At 37.4% G+C, this 19686-nt stretch overlaps 1 protein-coding gene across 9 annotated transcripts in view; it reads right to left on the bottom strand.

Annotated features, from left to right (window-relative positions):
• GLCE (glucuronic acid epimerase) overlaps positions 1 to 19686 on the bottom strand; it is a 118416-nt gene that overhangs the window by 54745 nt on the left and 43985 nt on the right. The window contains exon 1 of one of the 9 annotated variants that reach the window (XM_007120401.4): positions 5175 to 5195. The exons of the other annotated variants lie outside the window; for them this stretch is intronic. The gene's annotated coding sequence lies outside the window, so the exon portion shown is untranslated. Of the gene's footprint in view, positions 1 to 5174; positions 5196 to 19686 lie in introns of those variants that run through there. 9 annotated transcript variants of the gene reach the window in all.

Raw genomic sequence — 19686 nt, 5'->3', positions numbered from 1 at the left:
CTGATCTACCATAAAATGAGCTTATTGACAAAATAGTTTAAAGCATTATTTGCAGCTATACAACACTTTGTCTGCAAATGTTATACTACGAATCATTTTTCTAAGAGTTTAATTAGACTATTAAAAAGTTACTGCAAATGTCTTGAATTTTTGAGATGAATATTTTTACTGCTAACACCACTGCAGGCATGTGTTGTTTGATTTATAGATGATTTTTATTTTCAAGAAAGCTATTATCATTAATATCATTAGAGAATCCTTCCTGAGACATCAATTGGAGACCCAGTCATATGATTAGCATTAATGAGTATTATGCTGGCGGTTCTTTCATATAACATGTGTAAAATAGGTTTTCCAAAAGTGAAGCCCCTTGAGGTTGAAGAAAACACTATATAAGGTTGAGATAATCTCAGTCTTATCTAATTATTAGTTTCCCTCCCAGAGGCTTAAAAGTTTAGAAAGATTTTCTAATAATTTGCATTACTTTTCTAATCTTAGGAGAAGCAATATAGTCTAGTGGACAAGCGTGTAGATTTTTAGGCCAGAAAACAAAAGTTCAAATTCTAACTGTGCCACTACTAGCTGTGTTACCCTGGATAAATTTTCTCTATTTGTGAAATGTGGACATACCATGTAGGCTAACTGTGAGGCTTAAATTAAATAATATGGAAAACAAAGTGCCTGACTTGGAGTCAACCAAAGAACAGCTTCTCAGAAGAAGCTAAACTCCATCCTTCCTCAATTTTGCAATTTTGGAATGCTGATTTCAACACTGGAAGGTAAAACTGATGTTGACAACAGACACACAAGCACAACTACTTGTAGTTGCTACTTAATAGTCTCAGACTCTAAAGTATACTCAACTGAAGTCACAAAGTTCACCTTCCTAGCCTTCTAAATATAATAAGGAAGTAGGCTGCCATCAAACCCCTAAAAAACAACCAAAACCCCACACTCTTTTTTTCCTGTTCAGGAAAAGGGAAGAAGGAAATTAAAAAAAAAAAAAAATATATATATATATATATATATATATATATAAACTCTTCTGGTGTTCTGAGACCAATTCTCAGGACCAGCAAGGCATCCAAGAATTCAACTCAATTCTGACTATCTACCTGGAAACAGAATAAAATTCCACAGGTGGGCTCAGTCCCACAAGATGGCCCTCTACTTCGGAGGCCAATCAAGTCCAGGTTGTTACCTGTACTTCTGACTGACTGGCTATAAATCAGAGGTTCACACAACCCCTTCCTCAGGTTTGATTAATTTGCTAGGATGGCTCACTGAACTCAAAGAAACACTTTACTTACTGGATTGCCAGTTTATTATAAAAGGATATGATGAAGGATACAGATAAACATTCAGATGGAAAGGATGAGTAGCGCAAGGTATGGGGAAAGGGAGTAGACCTTCCATGCTCTCTCTGAGCTCACCACTCCCTCTAAATCTCCACATGTTCACCAACTTGGAAGCTCTCTGAACTCTCTCCTTTTGGGTTTTTATGGAGGTTTCATTACATAGGCATGCTTGATTAAATCATTGGCCATTGGTGACTGATTCAACCTCCAGCCCCTCTCCCTGGAGGTCAGGGGTGAGACTGAAAGTTCCAACCCTCTAATCACATGGTTGGTTCTACTGGCAACCAGTCTCCATCCTTGGGTGAGAACCAAAAGTCACCTTCCCTGAAGCGTTTTCAGGAACTGAGGACAGGAGACCAAATATTATCCCACTCTTATTGCTCACGAAATTCCAAGGGTTTTGGGAGCTGTGAGCCAGGAATTGTGGTGAGAAATTTTCCTATAAATCACAATAGTACTTTTTTCCCCTTTCACAGGGCTAGGAAAACACTGTTTGTCTTATTTGTATCTTATTTACAAAGAGAGCCTTGAAGATACAAGAATATAAGTTATGTACAGTGATCAGAGCAGCCACCATAGAAAGATCTGCACTTTCCAATTTAAAACTTGCAGGTTTAAATTCAAAGACTGTCATCATCATAAGAACAACCACCCTGGTTTAGCCACTAGAAATATCAGTGATGTAATCATACTGTCAAATACCATATTTAAAGAGGTGTGCTCATTCTAAAGCATACAAGAAAGTCATCCACTCATTTGTAATAACTTCTAATCCTAACATCATTTTCAGAATCTATGTAAATAAAACACTGATTGGCTGGCTTTCTCCTTCTGAAATACGGGATAACTTACTCAGTTAACTAGAATCTGTATCAAAGAGAATCAATCATAATTACCTAAACAATGTGACAGAAATGCTATCCTTTAAGGCATATAGCATTTTCCAAATTTAAGCATATATTTTATGCAATATATTAAGTTCTTAAGAGGAGTTTAAACAGCAAACAGAAAAATCTATTTAAACAATATGGTGTCCCTGCACATATTTTATTTTATTTTTTTGCGGTACGCGGGCTTCTCACTGTTGTGGCCTCTCCCGTTGCGGAGCACAGGCTCCGGACCCGCAGGCTCAGCGGCCATGGCTCACGGGCCCAGCCGCTCCACGGCATGTGGGATCTTCCCGGACTGGGGCACGAACCCGTGTCCCCTGCATTGGCAGGCGGACTCTCAACCACTGCGCCACCAGGGAAGCCCTGATTACTTGTTTTTAAGGATATAATTGTTCTCAGTTGTGCTAGTAAATTTAGCAACAATTTCACATTGTTATACTTTATTGAAAAGAAACAGGGATTTTTTTAAAAAGCCAATCTGCAATCACGCTAATTTCAAATTGAAAACAAAAACCTCTATGAGGAACAGTTTTTGCCTTAGGCCTTTGTTTTTCTAATATTACATTTAACTAGAAGTGAAATGACCTGCTTTAAGAATTTAGCTTTATTTTCCCCAGAAACACCTTTGGAAAAATATATGACTTACACCTAGAATCATACCCTTGCTAACTGAAGCCATTTGTGTGCAGTTACTATGATGGTTCAGTAAGGCCAGTTAAGTTTTGACATCCATTAAAACAATGCCTACTGTAAATCTGTATGCTTATTCCTCCCTGTAATCTTCTCAGTAGATGTTCAATGTACTAAACAAAGTCTACTTTAATCATTCAAACCTGACTTCTAAAGATGCAATGGACCTGTCAAAAGCCTTCAGAAAGCCAGTAAATTTCATCTATCATGGCACTGCATACATTTAAGTCACTCTTATATTTTAATGTCGAAAACCATGGAGGATTTTTTCCCTCTCTTTGTAAAATAATCAAGAGAACCCCAGTCATTTTTATTATTGCACGATTCACTGTTATATTTCCAGCTGTCTTCAAAAGTTTCTATTTAATAAAAATTTTAACATATGAACTAAATCCAACAGGATACACATTCCTAGACACTGAGGCATCAAAAAAAAAGTCCACAGAAATCAATATTATCTAGTACATTAAATTACCTCAATAAAATAAAACTAGCTATCATCTTCCTTTACTCAAGTTAATATCACCCAATGTAATATAATAGCCATCTTTATATAGGCAAGTCAAATGAATTTTCCATCCACCACTCCAAAATTTCTTTGACCAGGAATGAAATCTTATATAAATATATTTAGGCTATTTGTTTGGAGAGTCATGTTGATAAGAAATTATCTATAAATAATGTTAAACTGCCAAAGAATCATGAAGGAATTTTGGATAGAGAGCTTGGTATGTATTGCAATTTAGAAAGTATCCTAAGACCCCATGTGATACTTACACTCTGTAGCTCAGACTTGTGTAACAAATATATTTAGCCACTTACCAATAGTTCTGATAAAAAGTTCTGTGATGGTCTCCTTTGAAATTACTGCCTGGGTATATTATCCATAAATCTCACATACACTTACTCCAACCCATCACTATTTACTAAAGCTCCCCTCTGCTGCTTCCGGAAACTACATTACACAGAATTGTAACCTTGACCATCATTGAAAAAATTAAAAATAACTGTCATCAGAAGTCTTTGAACAACTGATAAGAATCCTGTGGTTTTCCATAAAGAGTAAACTGACACCCAGCACATAGTGGGAGCAAAACAGGGAACTGTATATGAGGAAGAGAGCTCTAAGAGTAGTAAATAACAGATAGTACATCTTTTTTTGTTATTTTAAAAGTCTACCCATCCACAAAAAAAGCCATATTGAAAAGTTTACTTTAATGTGCTTCTGGGTTGTCAATTCTTCACTATCTATTGATGAATACTGGTTTAGAGCAACTGCTGGTTTTTTTAAAAATTGGGTAAATAACTACTTTCTGGCTGTTGAATCCGGGATGAGGGGGCCAGAAGCAAAAGTTTGCCACTTAATACAATGATTACATTTGTAAAGCTGCCTTTAGCACTTTAGTGCTTTTACTAAGAAAAGGAAAATGAAGTATAAGATAATACTTAACGCCTTTTAAAAAATTCTTCAGTAGGTATCTGATTAAATCTTACATTATCATCTGAGTCTGGATTGCTGAACTCAAAACTCCCCTCTTCTTTTGGAGTAGTAGAAAATAGTAGAAAAGAGAGACAAATCAAGTACCTAACAATGCAAAGGAAAAACAAAGAAAGCCTCTGTGAACAATACCTGTTGAGCATGTAAAACACTATTGTAGTAGTAGGGTGAGGAAAGGACCAAAACAAAGAACACTAGTACCTGCTTTCAAAGACTTTATGTAACTATGAAATACGTGAAGAATCCTTTATAAAACACTGCTATATCTGTTTTGCTTGTTTTTGTAAGTAGACTGCTATATACATAAGGGCAGGGACTGTGTCATGTCTTGTCCATTCACCACAATAAGCCCAGTGCCTATTGCGATGCCTAGCACAAATAATTCAAAAATTATTTTTTGGATAAATGAAGACTTTCAACAGCTATGTTAATACTGTTACTTGGCTTCCTTGATTTCAGTGACCTAGTCCCTTCTGACAGGCAGAATAGTGGTCCTCCAAAGATGTCTTTGCCCTTTCCTCTCCCACCCCCAGCCAAGCTTTCCTTACTTGGCAAAAAGGACTTCCAGTTATAATTAAGGTTAAGGACATTGAGATGGTGAGATTATCCTGAATTATCCAAGTGGGTCTAATCTAATCACATGAGTCCTTTGAAGTTGGAGAGAGAGACAGAAGGTGGGTCAGAGAGATGAGACTGAAGAAAGAGGAGGAGATAGTAGAAGTGTGAAAGAGATCTGACCTGCTGTTGCTGGCTTTGAAAGTAGAGGAAGGCAGGCCACAAGCCGAGGAATGAGGGTGGTCTCTAGGAGCTGGGAAGGGTGCTCATCTGACAGCCAGCAAGGCAGCTAGCATGTAAACTCCCACTGCAAGGAAAAGAAACCTGCCCTACAGCCTCCAGAAAGGAGCACTACCCTGCTGAAATCTTGATTTTAGCCCAGTGGGATCCCGGTGTTGTCCTACCGACCTACAGAACTGTAAGATAATACATTTCTGTTGTTTAAACCACTAAATTTGTAGTGATTCACTATGGTAGCAATAGAAAGCTAATATATCCCCTTTAACCTCTACTCTAGCAACCCAAATATACATACAGCCTCTTGCCAACACCCTGACACAACTTCAATAAAAGACCTAAAATTCTTAAATGTTTCAATCTGATCACAATCTCCTATTCTTAACTCTTCTACTCCATATTCTCATACCTGTCATTATGAAGGAAAGATCTTGTGTAAAAAAAGTGATATTTTGAAACAAATGTCATTTATCCAGCATGAATTAGTATTTTCTAGTTACGTTTGGTCAGCATTGTAGCAAAGAGTACATGATAGCCCCACAGAGTGATTATAATCAGACTGCAAATTTCACATTCCTTACAACATGCAATACGAAGGACATACACAGAAATGTATTATTAAACTACGCAGTGTGTCAAATCCTGACTAACTTACTTCAAAGGAAGTCTTTTGTGTTTTAAATCTGGAACCATTTCTTTGCCTCTTGATATTTATACACTTGCTCTAAAACATTAAAGACAACCTCATAAACAATCTGTTTAACAGTAATTAGAATTTTTTTCTAGTTAAAACAACAGCAGAGCATGCCACAACACAGATGGCAGAAGACTTTCTCCTTGCCTGATCAGTGTCAAAAAACTGTTCTCCTATTCATGATTAAGAAGAATTTTATCACAGGCTATCTCATTTACAAAATATATACTAGTGAGTGAAAAGAAACAGCTTTATTAAGAAAGCCTTTGTTTAGCAGAACTCTTGGCTATTTCTCAATATAAAGACTTCTCTTACTGCCCAGATAAAACCTAGCCAAATATATAATTAAGGAATCAGAATGGATGGAAGTCTATACTATTGATTTCACTCCAGTTTCAAGTGCCTAAAGCACACTAATTCCTTATGGAACAGTTCCCAAACTTGAAGCTTTTAAAAAATGAGGTGGATCAAGTTCCACCTCATACCAATTAACTCAAAATGTCTGGGGATGGGACAGGCATAAGTATTTTTAAAGATTCCCTAAGTGGTTCCAGTATGATTTATTATTGGCAATGTGGCATGGTACAATGCACTGAATGGAATCAGTAGGCCTGGGATCTGGCATTGGCTCTGCTACCAGCAAACTTGGGCACATCACTGGGTACCCATTTCTTCATCTGTAAAAAGTTAAGATAGGAAAATTCATTTCTAATACCTAACATGTTATGAGTCTTGGATGAGGTTCCTTAGTTCTCTTCTAAAGATTAAATTGCTTCAACATTTAAACTATGCAAAAAAAAAAAAATCAAAACCCATGATCTGATATTTATTCCAATCTATTAGGAGCTTATTTTTGTAAGGAAAGATTATTTTATAGTAGATTTCAAATTTAACTATACTTTAATCCCACAGATTTTGAAATATCATTATGTCTATCCAGGTCATAAAATGACATGTGTGTTGGCAATGACTGGGAAACTTGAATTATCTCCAAATGTAGCTTGCTATTAGACTATTTCTTGAATTCCTATTAAATTATATGCTGCACATATTCTGATTTTCTTAAATAGAATTTCTAGTTTCATAAACATAAAACGATTTTACCTTTTCACTAAATATTATTTCATAAAAGCACATCATTAATGACACCAGGAACATGGGATAAAAGAATCCCTGAGTAGCAAGTTATTGTTTGATAGTCTCAAACTGAATTCTCACCCTTGGCCAGCCCTCTTACAAATGTATGCTACCTGTTATGAGGGTGCTTGGGAAAAGGTTAATTCACTCAACACATTAAGCATTTTATAGTACCAGGATCTGAGGACTGAGAGGCAGACTTCTAAGATGCACCTCCAGTGATCCCTGCGTCCTACTATTCATACGCTTGTGTAATTCCCTATTCCTTTGAGTGTGGGATTGGTCTAGTGATTTCCTTCTAAAGAATAGAATATGGCAAAAGTGATGGGATGTCATGTCTGCAATTAGGTTATAAAACTGTGATGTCCTTGCTAGCATTCTTTCTTACTGGCACTCTTTTTTGCCCTCTTGTGTACTTGCTTGGAGGGAGATGCTCTATGGAGAAGTCCATGTGGCAAGGAACCACAGGAAGCCTCTGGCCAACAGCCCATCGGGGAAATGAATTCTGCCAACCACCATGTAAGTGAGCTGGGAAGTGGATCCTTCCACAAGCTTTTAGAATAATGCAAGCTCAGCCAACACATTGATTTTTGCCTTGTAAGAGACCCACCTAGGCCATTCCTGCATTCCTGGCCCACTGTGAGATAATAAATGTCATTTTGTGCTAAGTTTTGATGTAATTTATTATGCAGCAATAGGTAACTAAGATAGGCATGTAGCAATGAATAAAAACACTGTACTGAAGAAACCAAGAGTTGAGTAATAAGTAGGTTCAAGGTAACAATAATCTAGTAATGGGTGAGAGACATGTAAATAAATGTAATAGAGTGTTTTAGGCTATTTGACAGAAGTACACACGTGAGGGTATGTGGGGACATAAGAAAGGGTTTGTGTCGGGAAGGGCACAGGCACTGAAGTTCTTTAAAAGAGAATAATGTGAGTTATAAGCATAAAAGTAGGAAATATAATGGTCAGCTTGGGAAACTATAGGTAATCCAGTAAGACTGGAACATAGAGTGAAGAGATGATTATTCATCTTCCAACTTCAAAAGTGTACAAACATTTACAGGTAGCATAAGAGTCAAAGAGGTCTCTAGCATGGTGTATAGTATAATTTTAGTTATATCAGTATAGTAGATTCCTAACCTACACTAGAATACAGATCATCATTTTATTATGTAATTCTATCACTGATTATGAATAAACTGGTCCATACTCCAACATAGGATCTGACCAGGGACAACCCTTCTACCCGTATACTAGATCCCGATTCTCTCCCATCTATTCAAGGAAATTGCTCCAGCAATTATCTCTTCTCTCTACTGCACTGTCAAATATCCCCTCTCTACTGGATCATTCTCATCCCATATTTTAAACAAACAAAAAAGCCCCTCCCTTAACTCTACATGCCATGTATGCATAGCTCCCCCTTTATAATAAAACTCAGAAGTGTTGTCAGTACTCACCATCTCCACATCTCCTCCCATTTTCTCTTGTATCCACAACAACCAGGCTTTTTTCCTCTACCTATCTGCCAAACTCGCCCTTATTAAAGTCACCAATTGACTTCCACATTGCTAAACACAATGACCGATTCTCGGTCTTCCTCTTACTTTACTTATGACCAGCAGCTGACACAAACAATAACTCCTGCCTTGAAATACACGGCTCCCAGAACACCGCATTCTCCTGGTGTTCATCTTTCTCATTCATTTTCTTTTGCTGATTCCTCATTTCTCTACCCTCTAAATATAGAGTGTTCTAGATCTCAGTCCTTGGACCTCCTGTCTCTTCTGTGATACTCTGACTTATAATAATTATATATATATATATATATATATATATATATATATATATATATATATATATATATTGTTTTTTTGGTACGCGGGCCTCTCACTGTTGTGGCGTCTCCCGTTACGGAGCACAGGCTCCGGACGCGCAGGCTCAGCGGCCATGGCTCACGGGCCCAGCCGCTCCACGGCATGTGGGATCTTCCTGGACCAGGGCACAAACCCGTGTCCCCTGCATCGGCAGGAGGACTCTCAACCACTGCGCCACCAGGGAAGCCCTATATATATTTTTATTTGGTATTGGTCCCTGTTTCTGACACACAGTTCCTAAAACTCTTGGAATTTCCTAACAGATGGAGAGCTATAAAAGGTGTCTTTTGTTATTTTAATGAGGTAAGGTGACTTGGAAAGCACTAATGATGGGGGCTAGTTGCCAGGAGAACAAACCATGTAATTAGAGGGTTAGAATTTTCAGTCCTATCCCCAGACCTCCAGGGAGGGAAGAGGCACTGGAGGTTGAACCAATCGCCAGCTGTCAATAATGCCTCTCACTGTTGTGGCCTCTCCCGTTGCGGAGCACAGGCTCCGGACGCGCAGGCTCAGCGGCCATGGCTAACGGGCCTAGCTGCTCCGCGGCACGTGGGATCTTCCCGGACCGGGGCACGAACCCGCGTCCCCTGCATCGGCAGGCGGACTCTCAACCACTGCGCCACCAGGGAAGCCCCAGCTGTCAATAATTTAATCAATTGTGCCTATGTAATGAAGCCTCTATAAAAACCCAACAGGAAGTGTTTCAGAGAGCTTCCGGATTGGTGAACACGTGGAGATTTGGGGAAACTGGCATGCTCTGAGGGGACATGGAAGCTCCGTTCCCTTTCCCTGTACCTTGCTCTATGCCTCACTTCCATCTGGCTGTTCCTGAGTTCTATCCTTTTGTAATAAACCAGTAATCTAGTAAGTGAAATGTTTCTCTGAATTCTGTAAGCCACTCTAGCAAATTAACCAAACCCAAGGAGGAGGGTGTTGGAACCCCTGATCTATAGCTGGTGGGTCAGAAACACAGGTGACTACCTGGGCTGGTGACTGGCATCTGAAGTGGGAGCAAGGGTAGTCCTGTAGAACTGAGCCCTTAACCTGCGGAATCTGATACTCTCTCCAGATAGACAGTAAAACCTGAGCTGAACTGTAGGACCCCCAGCTGGTGTCCAAGAATTGCTTGGTGTGGGGAAAAAGCCACAGTATGAAATTGGGTGCAGAAAGTACTTCCATTTACACCTACTCCCTCTGTCGTCTCTTCTAGTCTGAGGTCTTTAAATACCACCTACAAACTGATGACTCCCCAAATTATTTATAGATAAATAGTTCCTCGCTCCATAATTGTCCTCTAGTACAACCAACTACCTACTCAACATTTTTTACTTGGACATTTCTTAACATTTCTTTTCAAAACCAAACTCCCAATTAACCTCACCACAACCCCACCCACAAACCTGCTTCTCTCCCACAGTCTTTCCCATCTTAGCAAATGACAACTCTAAGCTGCTAGTCGCTCAGACCAAAAATCATCTGTTAGCCCTATTTCCTCTCTCCTTTTCCCTCTTATCTCTCATCTATCAGCAACACCTCTTGGCTTTACTTTTAATATAGAATCCAACCATTTATTACCATCGCCACTGCTAACAAGCTCACAGTCTCCTAAATGATCTATTTCTGCCTCAAACCCCCATTTGCCCACCAATGGTAATCTTAAAAAAAATAAATAAATAAGACAGGCTATGTGATCACTCTGCTCAAGAGTCTCCAATGGCTTCCCTTTTCAGATTAAAAGGCAAAGTTCTCATGAAGTTCCATTAACTAGATGCCATTACCCCTCTGACTTCATCTATTACTCTCCCCTAAGCTCACTCCACTTTAGTCACGCTGGCCTCCTCCTTGGCCCATGAGCACACTAGGCACACACTTAGGGCCACACACTTGCTTCACCTCAAAACAGGAATGCTCCTCCTTGAGATATTCATCTGTATAGATTGCTCCTTCAGGCCTAGGGTCAAATGTTATCATCTTTCTATGGCCCGTGCTCCTCTGATCCCCAAGCCTCCCAACACTCCCTATTCCCTACCCCTGCTTTATTCTTCTCTACAGTACTTATTGCTATCTGACATACTATGTATTTAATCTATTATCTGTCTCCCTTCACTAGAATGTAAGCTCTATAAGGGCAGGAATTTCTGTCTATTTTGTTTACTGTTGGATAGTGTTGTAGAACAGTATCTGGCAATAATAGGCACTGTATTCGTATTTGTTTAATGAAAGACTAAACCAACCAAGGTGATTCTCTTGCTGATCCATTCTAACACAGGGGAGTAATTTGAATAATTTCAAAGGTACCAAAATATTACGTTGATTGTGATTACGTTCTGACAGAATTTAACTCTCTAATTATACTCACACTGGGCTTATATTAAATTAGTTTGAATTGCCCTGACTACATATTAATTAGGAAGGAAAGAGTAGTCCAGAATCATCCTAGGCAAAAGGAACAATTAGACTGATTTAAAAAAATAACTTTCCACAGATAATCCAAAGTTGGAAAATCCACACACAACATTCCACAGAATCTAACTGTTAAGGATTTACAAAACATGGGACTAGAAAAGAGGATAAGTAAAAATTTCAATCAAATTTTATTAGTACCAAAAAACCAAAAACCTTTAAAGGAGATTTTATAAATTTTCTCATAGGTAACTTATAACCTCTGCCTAAGACACCATCATATATTTCCATCCATTTTTTTAACCTACATCTTCTTCATTTTCCTTTTTCTAAACTATCACTGATAAAAGAAACTATTTAGATGAAACTATATTTACAGTCTCTCAAAGAAGAGGACTTAATTGAACTGAGATAAAGAAATTTTATAAATATAGTTTTACATTTTTATTCATAGTGTTTTACACATTTTCCAAAGTGCTTTCACATCTTTATTTATGATCTTCATACTGACAAGTACAATAAGCAGATATTATCACAACCTCCCCTACCTCCCACATACTTACACTTTACAGATGGAAAAAATTTTCAGTCTCAAAAAGATTAACTGACTTGCTCAAGGTCACAAAGCTGTAAGTGGTTCAAACTTGACTATAACTGAATTCTTTCAAACCTAAGTCCACTGTTTTCTATCATAATGACCTATTATCTCACTCAGTGATTGAAGAAAGGTACCACTGCATAAGTCAACAAAGACTTGACTGTAAAAGCATTTTCCTTCAACATTGGAGATTTTTACATTCCAATGTATTATAAAAATGCTTTGAAGATGGTACAAATGTGCTAATATTCTTAGAGAAAAAAAAGCCCAAGAAGTCAATAAAAATCAAGTAAAGAAAATTTAGGATCCAAAGCAGTAGTAACATGAGATTAATGTTTATTCTCTGCATACAAGATCAATGTTTTAGAACCTCTGACCTGTCAAACAGATGCCTAATACCACTGCACCCAGACAGAGGAAGACATTTAACAGAAGCATTCCAGGTAAAATCACTTATTACCACTAGAACTCATACTAGATTCCTATCTGAATAACCCTGGAAATCTGGACTGAAAATATAAGAATGCCCTTCTCTCCAAGGCTTAGCTCAGTTTCAGATAAACAAATGGCTCCATGACTCATTTCATCTGTATTTCTTCCTGGTCTTCGCTAATATTCTAAGATGAAGAAAGAGGGATTTCTTTTTCATTCCAGCTGCACCCTAAAGCAATCCAACTGTGGGTCAAGAGTCAAAAGAACTCAAAAAGAGTACATTCCATGTGAGATCAAAAGCTTCAATTTTCTCATCATCAGAGCATAACTGTGTCTCTGACCCATATTAAAATTTCTCCTAGCAGAAATCAAGACTCATTTCTGAAGCCAAGTCAGCCTTACTTGGGACTCTCAAACTGCAAATAAGGGTGCAAGCCCAGTGGGTAATAGCACACATGGAATTAATAGAATCTAGCCCAGGTGGGGAGAGCCATTCATTTCTAAGGCCAGGACAGACTAACCTAAAAATAGATAAGGCTTCAGTACACATGGTTTGGCTCTGTGGAACAGTATTTGCCGCCTCAGATACTCTTTTCTTTCTTCCATTTCTCAACCAATACCAAGGGACTGACATGTTACATCAGATTTTATTACAGTTCCTTTAAGAAAATAAGTGGTTGGAGAGAAGTTAAAGTAATTTAACTAAGAAGGTTAAAAAAAAAAGACTTAAACCTATGCTAAAGGAAATACATGATCTAAAGTTAATAGTGATTTGGAACCAATGTCCTAGGTAATGACAATGATCTTTGTCTAGAATATCCCCTGCAAAGCCTAAAATAAAGTGAGGCAAGCAAGGTAGCACGTAGGAGAAAAAAATTTAAGGAAGCACTGACTCCAAAGGCTGTTCAAGTGCAGGACTGGCACCCGAGAGTGAGCGCCTCCTTAAATTTTGTACCCTAAATGCCCCACTTGCCTCACCCGATTTAGAGCCCTGATCCACTATGAGATATATATATTCCTTAAAGGCATAGCAGATTTTATGGCTACAGCAAGAACCTAAGCAGAATTTGAAGTCTAAGATCCTGATCACATTCATCATGGCTATCTTCTGAACACAGTTAAGAAAAGAATAGGCTTGACATTTCTTTTTCAAGAGAGGCTTGACATTTTTGCATATATTCTGAAATAAAGTTGCCTTAGAAAAAGGAAAAGTTTATAGTGAAAATGGAAGTGTAGTGCTTATAGGGAGATTTCCACTTTGAATGTGAAGAACAAAGAGGGTCTGGAATTACCCTTCTGTGTAAACAACTAAAAATTAAAAAAAATATATGAAACAACTATTTTCTGATGCTGAACAAAGGTAGCACAATACTGTGATCCCGGATTATTGCCCTAAAAGTGCAATAAATGAGACAGCCCTCCAGCTTTATGCCTAGAGGTAATTTCCAGACAACAGTACAGAGAAGGGTAACCTCCAAAGAACCCACTAACCTTTCTGAGTTGAAAAGACACATATCAGAGTTTGGGGAGGCTAAGGTGAGTAGAATTGGGGGGGCAGAATAGCTGAGAGGAGAGATCTACACAAAGAAAGAGATTTAAAACAACTCTCACACATGGAGAATGAAACCCCAAGAGGCAGGGCAAAATCAAAATCAACCTCTAGGGAAAGAAAATTACCGTCGGCCCTCTGTATCTGTGGGTCCTGCATCCATGAATTCAATGAACTGCAGATCAAAAATATGTGGGGGAAAAAATTCCAGAAAGTTCCAAAAAGCAAAACTTGAATTTCCTGCACTGGTAACTATTTTCATAGCATTTCTATTGTATTTACTACTATTTATATTGTATTAGGTATTATAAATAATCTCAAGATGATTTAAAGTATATGGGAAGATATGTGTAGGTTATATGCAAACTCTATGCTATTTTATACAAGGAACTTGAGCATCCATGGTATTGGCATTGGTGGGGGTCAAGAAACCAATCCCACACAGATACCAAGGGACAACTGTACCAGGAGACTATAAGATAAACAATTGTCAGAGCTCACAAAAGGCCAGGAACTGTTAGTTCCCACTATGCAGAGTAGAAAAAGCTTGCTGAATACAGAAGCCAACAGTGACCCCAGAAGGGCCATGCCTTAGAAGTGAGGTTAAATTAGCCCTAAAGACTACTATAGGTTTGCCATAAAACTCTTAAAAATAAACCACAAAAGGATCAAATTTACCTGCCAGTAACTAAGCAGCTTACCAGAAAAAAACCAACATTCTTTAAAGATAATACAACAAAATCCAGCAAGCACCACAAAATTCACAATCATGAGCATACAATCAAAAATTATTAGACCTATGAATAAGTAATGAAATGTGACCCAGGAACTAGAAAAAGTCAACATTAACAGAACCAGAAATGAAAGAGATGATCAAATTAGAAGATGAAGATGTTAAAACAGCTATAATAAATATGTTTGCTCAGTGACATCACAGAAAACATGAACATAATGAGACAAGGAACCATTTAAAAAAAGAATTAAATGGAACTTCTAGAGATGAAAAATACACTATCTGAAATAAAAATATCACTGAATAGGATTTATAGCAGATTAGCTACTGCAAAAGATTAGTAAATCCCAAGACTCAGGAAAAAAAAATATTCAAAAGAGGAGATAAAGGGTAAAAAAAGATGTCCCCTTCCCCCAAATGAACAGTCTCAGTAACCAGTGTGACAATAAGCAATCTAACATGTTTAACTGAAGCATGAAAACAAAAGAGGTGGGACAGTGCTGGAAAAAATAATGGCTGAGAAAATTTCAATTTGTGAAAACCACAAACTCACATTTCCAAGATGTTCAAGGAATCCAAAGCAGGATAAACACAAATACACATTCATACATGCAGGTAAGGCACATCATAAACAAATTACAGAAAACAGTGATAAAGAGAAATCTTAAAAGCAGTCAGAGGAAGAAAGGTATTTCACATATGATGGAATAAAGATAAGAATCATCACAGATTTCCCCCAGAAGGTCTGCAAGCTAGAAGACAACAAAATAAAATCTTTAAAGTGCAAACAAACAAACAACAAAAAGGCAACCTAGGATGTAGAAAAGAGTCAACATAGCAGTCCCAAGACTGCCTGCAAGGTTAGCCCCTGGCTGGTGCCTGTGAACTGGGATTTCAGGAGGATTCCTAACATTCTCTAACTAATAAGGGTCGTTTTCTGTGCCTAAAGTGTTTGTGCAAACAATAACAATATGATTTATGCTAAATACCAGTTTTGCTTCTGGAGTCTGGAATTTTGGTACTTGCAAGGGAGAGGATGCCTGTGTGACTAGTCCTCAATAAAAACCTTGGGCACTGAGTCTCTAATGAGTTTCCCTGTTAGACAACATTTCACAAGTGCTGTCACAATTCATTGCTGGAGGAATTAAACATGTTCCCTGTGACTCTACTGGGAGAACTCTCCTGGAAGCTTGTGCTTTGTTTCCTCCAGACTTTAACCATGCACTTTTTTCCTTTGCTAATTTGGCTTTGCATTCTTTCACTGTAATAAATCTTGAGTACAACTATATGCTCAGTCCTGAGAGTCCTCCTAGTGAACGACCAAATCTGAGGGCAGTCCTGGAGACTCTTGACACGCTAAAATTCAGTACCTAGCAAAAACATCTTTCTGAAATGTTGATGAAATACTTTTTCAGACAAATAAAAGCTGAGAGAATGTGTCACCAGCAGACCTACACAATAAAAAATGTTGTGGAAGAATTTTTGCAGAAGAAAAATGATACTAGACAAAAATGTGAATCTATACAAAAGAATGAAGAGCACTTAAATGAGAAAATTTGTGGAATGATGTACATTATCTTATTTTTAAAAGCTTTTAATAGAAAACTATTTAAAGTAAAAATAATAATAATCTATTATGAGTTTGTAACATATACAGAACTAAAATGTATGACAACATTTGGACAAAGGATGGGATAAGGGAAATGAAAATATACTGTGCTTAAACTCACACATTACACATGAAGTGGTATAATATTTGTGGGAACACTACGATGAATTAAAGATGCATATTATAACTCTACAGCAATCACTAAAAAAATAAAGAAAAGAAAAAAGGTACAGTCAATAAGGCAATAATGGAGGTAAAATGGAATACCAAAATGTACTCAATCCAAAAGAAGTCAGGAAAAGAGAAAAAAATGCAAAGAACAGATGGGACAAATAGAAAACAAACAGCAATATAGCAGACATAAACCCAATCACATCAGTAATCACATTAAATATAAGTGGTGTGAACTCCTGTTTGAAAGGGAGAGATTGTCGGACTGGATAAAATGCTGTCTACAAGAAACCCACCTTAAATATAAAAAGGTTAAAATTAAAGGATTGTAACTAATCCTTTAGGCTAATACTAATCAAAAGAGAACAGACTGGGACTTCCCTGGTGGTCGAGTGGTTAAGACTTCGCCTTCCAATACAGGGGGTGTGGGTTCGATCCCTGGTCAGGGAGCAAAGATCTCACATGCCTCGCAGCCAAAAAACCAAAACAGAAGCAATATTGTAACAAATTCAATAATGACTTTAAAAATGGTTCACATCAAAAAAAAAAAAAACACTAAAAAAAAAGAGAGCAGGGTAATTATATTAATATCAGATAAAGCATATTTCACAGCAAAGTCTATTACCGAGCACAAATAGGGTCATTTCATGATAAAGGAATCAATTCATCAAGTGGATAAAAGAATCTGAAACTAATAACAGCTTCAAAATACATAAAGCAAAAACTGACAGAATTGCAAGGAAGAGACAAATCCACAATTATTGTCAGAGATTTCAACATTCCTCTCTCAATAACTGACAGAACAGAAAATTAGTAAGGATACAGCAGACTTGAATAATACTACCAACCAACTAGATCTATCTGACATTTATAGAACATTTCACCCAACAACAGCAGAATACACATTCTTTTCAACTATACAAAGAACTATTGCTCAAGATAGACTATATTCTGAGCCATAAAACCATTCTCAATACATTTTAAAGATTTCAAGTCATACAAAGTACATTCTCTGACCACAATGGAATTAAATTAGAAATTAAAATAAGAACAACATCTAAAAAATCCCCAAACATCTGGAAACTAAAAGATACACTTCTAAATCTTAGATAAGAAGAAAAAGTCTGAAATCAATGACCTAAACTTCTACCTTCAGAAATTAAAAAGAGGAGAACAAATTAAACCTAAGAAGAAAGTAAAGTATTCCCTCCTTTTCTGTAAGAAAAATAAGCAGAAGAAAAAAAAGAGTGGGGGAGGAGGAGGAAAAATAAATACATAAGGACAACAAACTAGAAAATAGAAAAAAGTCATTAGGACCAAAAGCTAGTTCTTCGAGATCAGTAAAATGCAAAATGGTAAAGACATTCTAGAAGACAGTTTGGCAATTTCTTTATAAAATTAAACATATTCTTACCACGTAATCCAGGAATCATGCTACCTGGTATCAACTCAAATGAGTTGAAAATTTATGTCTACACAAAAACCTGCACATAGATGTTTATAACAGCCTTATTCATAACTGTCAAAACTTGAAAGCAACCAAGATGTCCTTCAGTAGGTGAATGGATAAGCTGTAGTATATCCATACAATGGAATATTATCCATCGCTAAAAAGAAAGGAGCTATCAAGCTATGAAAAGACATGGAGGAAACTTAAATGCATATTACTAAGTAAAGGAAGCCAAAGTGCAAAGGCTACATATCGTGATTCCAGCTCTACGACATTGTGGAAAAGGCAAAACTATGAAGACAGTAAAGATCAGTGGTTGCCAGGGCTTAGCGGGGAGGCAGAGATGAATAGGCAGAGCACAGGATTTTTAAGGCAGTGAAGCTACTCTGTATGATGGTAAGTACATGTCATTAAACATTTGTCTAAACCCACAGAATGTACAACACCAAGAGTGAACCCTACTGTAAACTATGGACTTTGAGTGATAATGATATGCCACTGTAGTTTTATCATGATGTGTCACATTATGTAGTTTCATTGACTGTAACAGATATAGCACTCTGGTGAGGAATGCTGGTAGTGGGGGAAGCTGTGCATGTGTGGGAGCAGGAGGTATGTATATGGGAACTCGATACTTTACATTCAACTTTGCTGTGAACTTAAAACTAAAAAGCTCTAAAAAAATAAAGTCTATTTTAAAAAAATTTTAACAGTCAATGAGACCACCAGTTCCTTGCATCAGGAAACTTCCACAAGCCTCTTACATAGCCTCATCCACCAGAGGGCACACAGCAGAAGCAAGAAGAACTACAATCCTGCAGCCTGTGGAACAAAAACCACATTCACAGAAAGATACACAAGATGAAAAGGCAGAGGGCTATGTACCAGATGAAGGAACAAGATAAAACCCCAGAAGAACAACTAAATGAAGTGGAGATAGGCAACCTTCCAGAAAAAGAATTCAGAATAATGATAGTGAAGATGATACAGGACCTCGGAAAAAGAATGGAGGCAAAGATTGAGAAGATGCAAGAAATGCTTAAGAAAGACTTAGAAGAATTAAAGAACAGACAAACAAAGATGAACAATACAATAAATGAAATGAAAACTACACTAGAAGGAATCACTAGCAGAATAACTGAGGCAGAAGAACGGATAAGTGACCTGGAAGACAGAATGGTGGAATTCACTGCTGTGGAACAGAATAAAGAAAAAAGAATGAAAAGAAATGAAGACAGACAAGAGACCTCTGGGACAACATTAAATGCAATAGCATTTGCATTATAGGGATCCCAGAAGAAGAAGAAGAGAGAGAAAGGACCCGAGAAAATATTAGAAGAGATTATAGTCGAAAACTTCCCTAACATGGGAAAGGAAATAGCCACCCAAGTCCAGGAAGCACAGAGAGTGCCATACAGGATAAACCCAAGGAGAAACATGCCGAGACACATAGTAATCAAACTAGCAAAACTTAAAGACAAAGAAAAATTATTGAAAGCAGCAAGGTAAAAATGACAAATAATATACAAGGGAACTCCCATAAGGGTAACAGCTCATTTCTCAGCAGAAACTCTACAAACCAGAAAGGAGTGGCATGATATACTTAAAGTGATGAAAGGGAAGAACCTACAACCAAGATTACTCTACCCAGTAAGGATCTCATTCAGATTCGATGGAGAAATCAAAAGCTTTACAGACAAGCAAAAGCTAAGAGAATTAAGCACCACCAAACCAGATCTACAACAAATGCTAAAGGAACTTCTCTAAGTGGGAAACACAAGAGAAGAAAAGGACCTACA

This window comes from Physeter macrocephalus, chromosome 11 (assembly GCF_002837175.3).
Source record: "Physeter macrocephalus isolate SW-GA chromosome 11, ASM283717v5, whole genome shotgun sequence".
In the NCBI taxonomy this organism is placed as follows: Eukaryota; Metazoa; Chordata; class Mammalia; order Artiodactyla; family Physeteridae; genus Physeter; species Physeter macrocephalus.
This window is presented reverse-complemented; position numbering and strand designations above follow the sequence as displayed.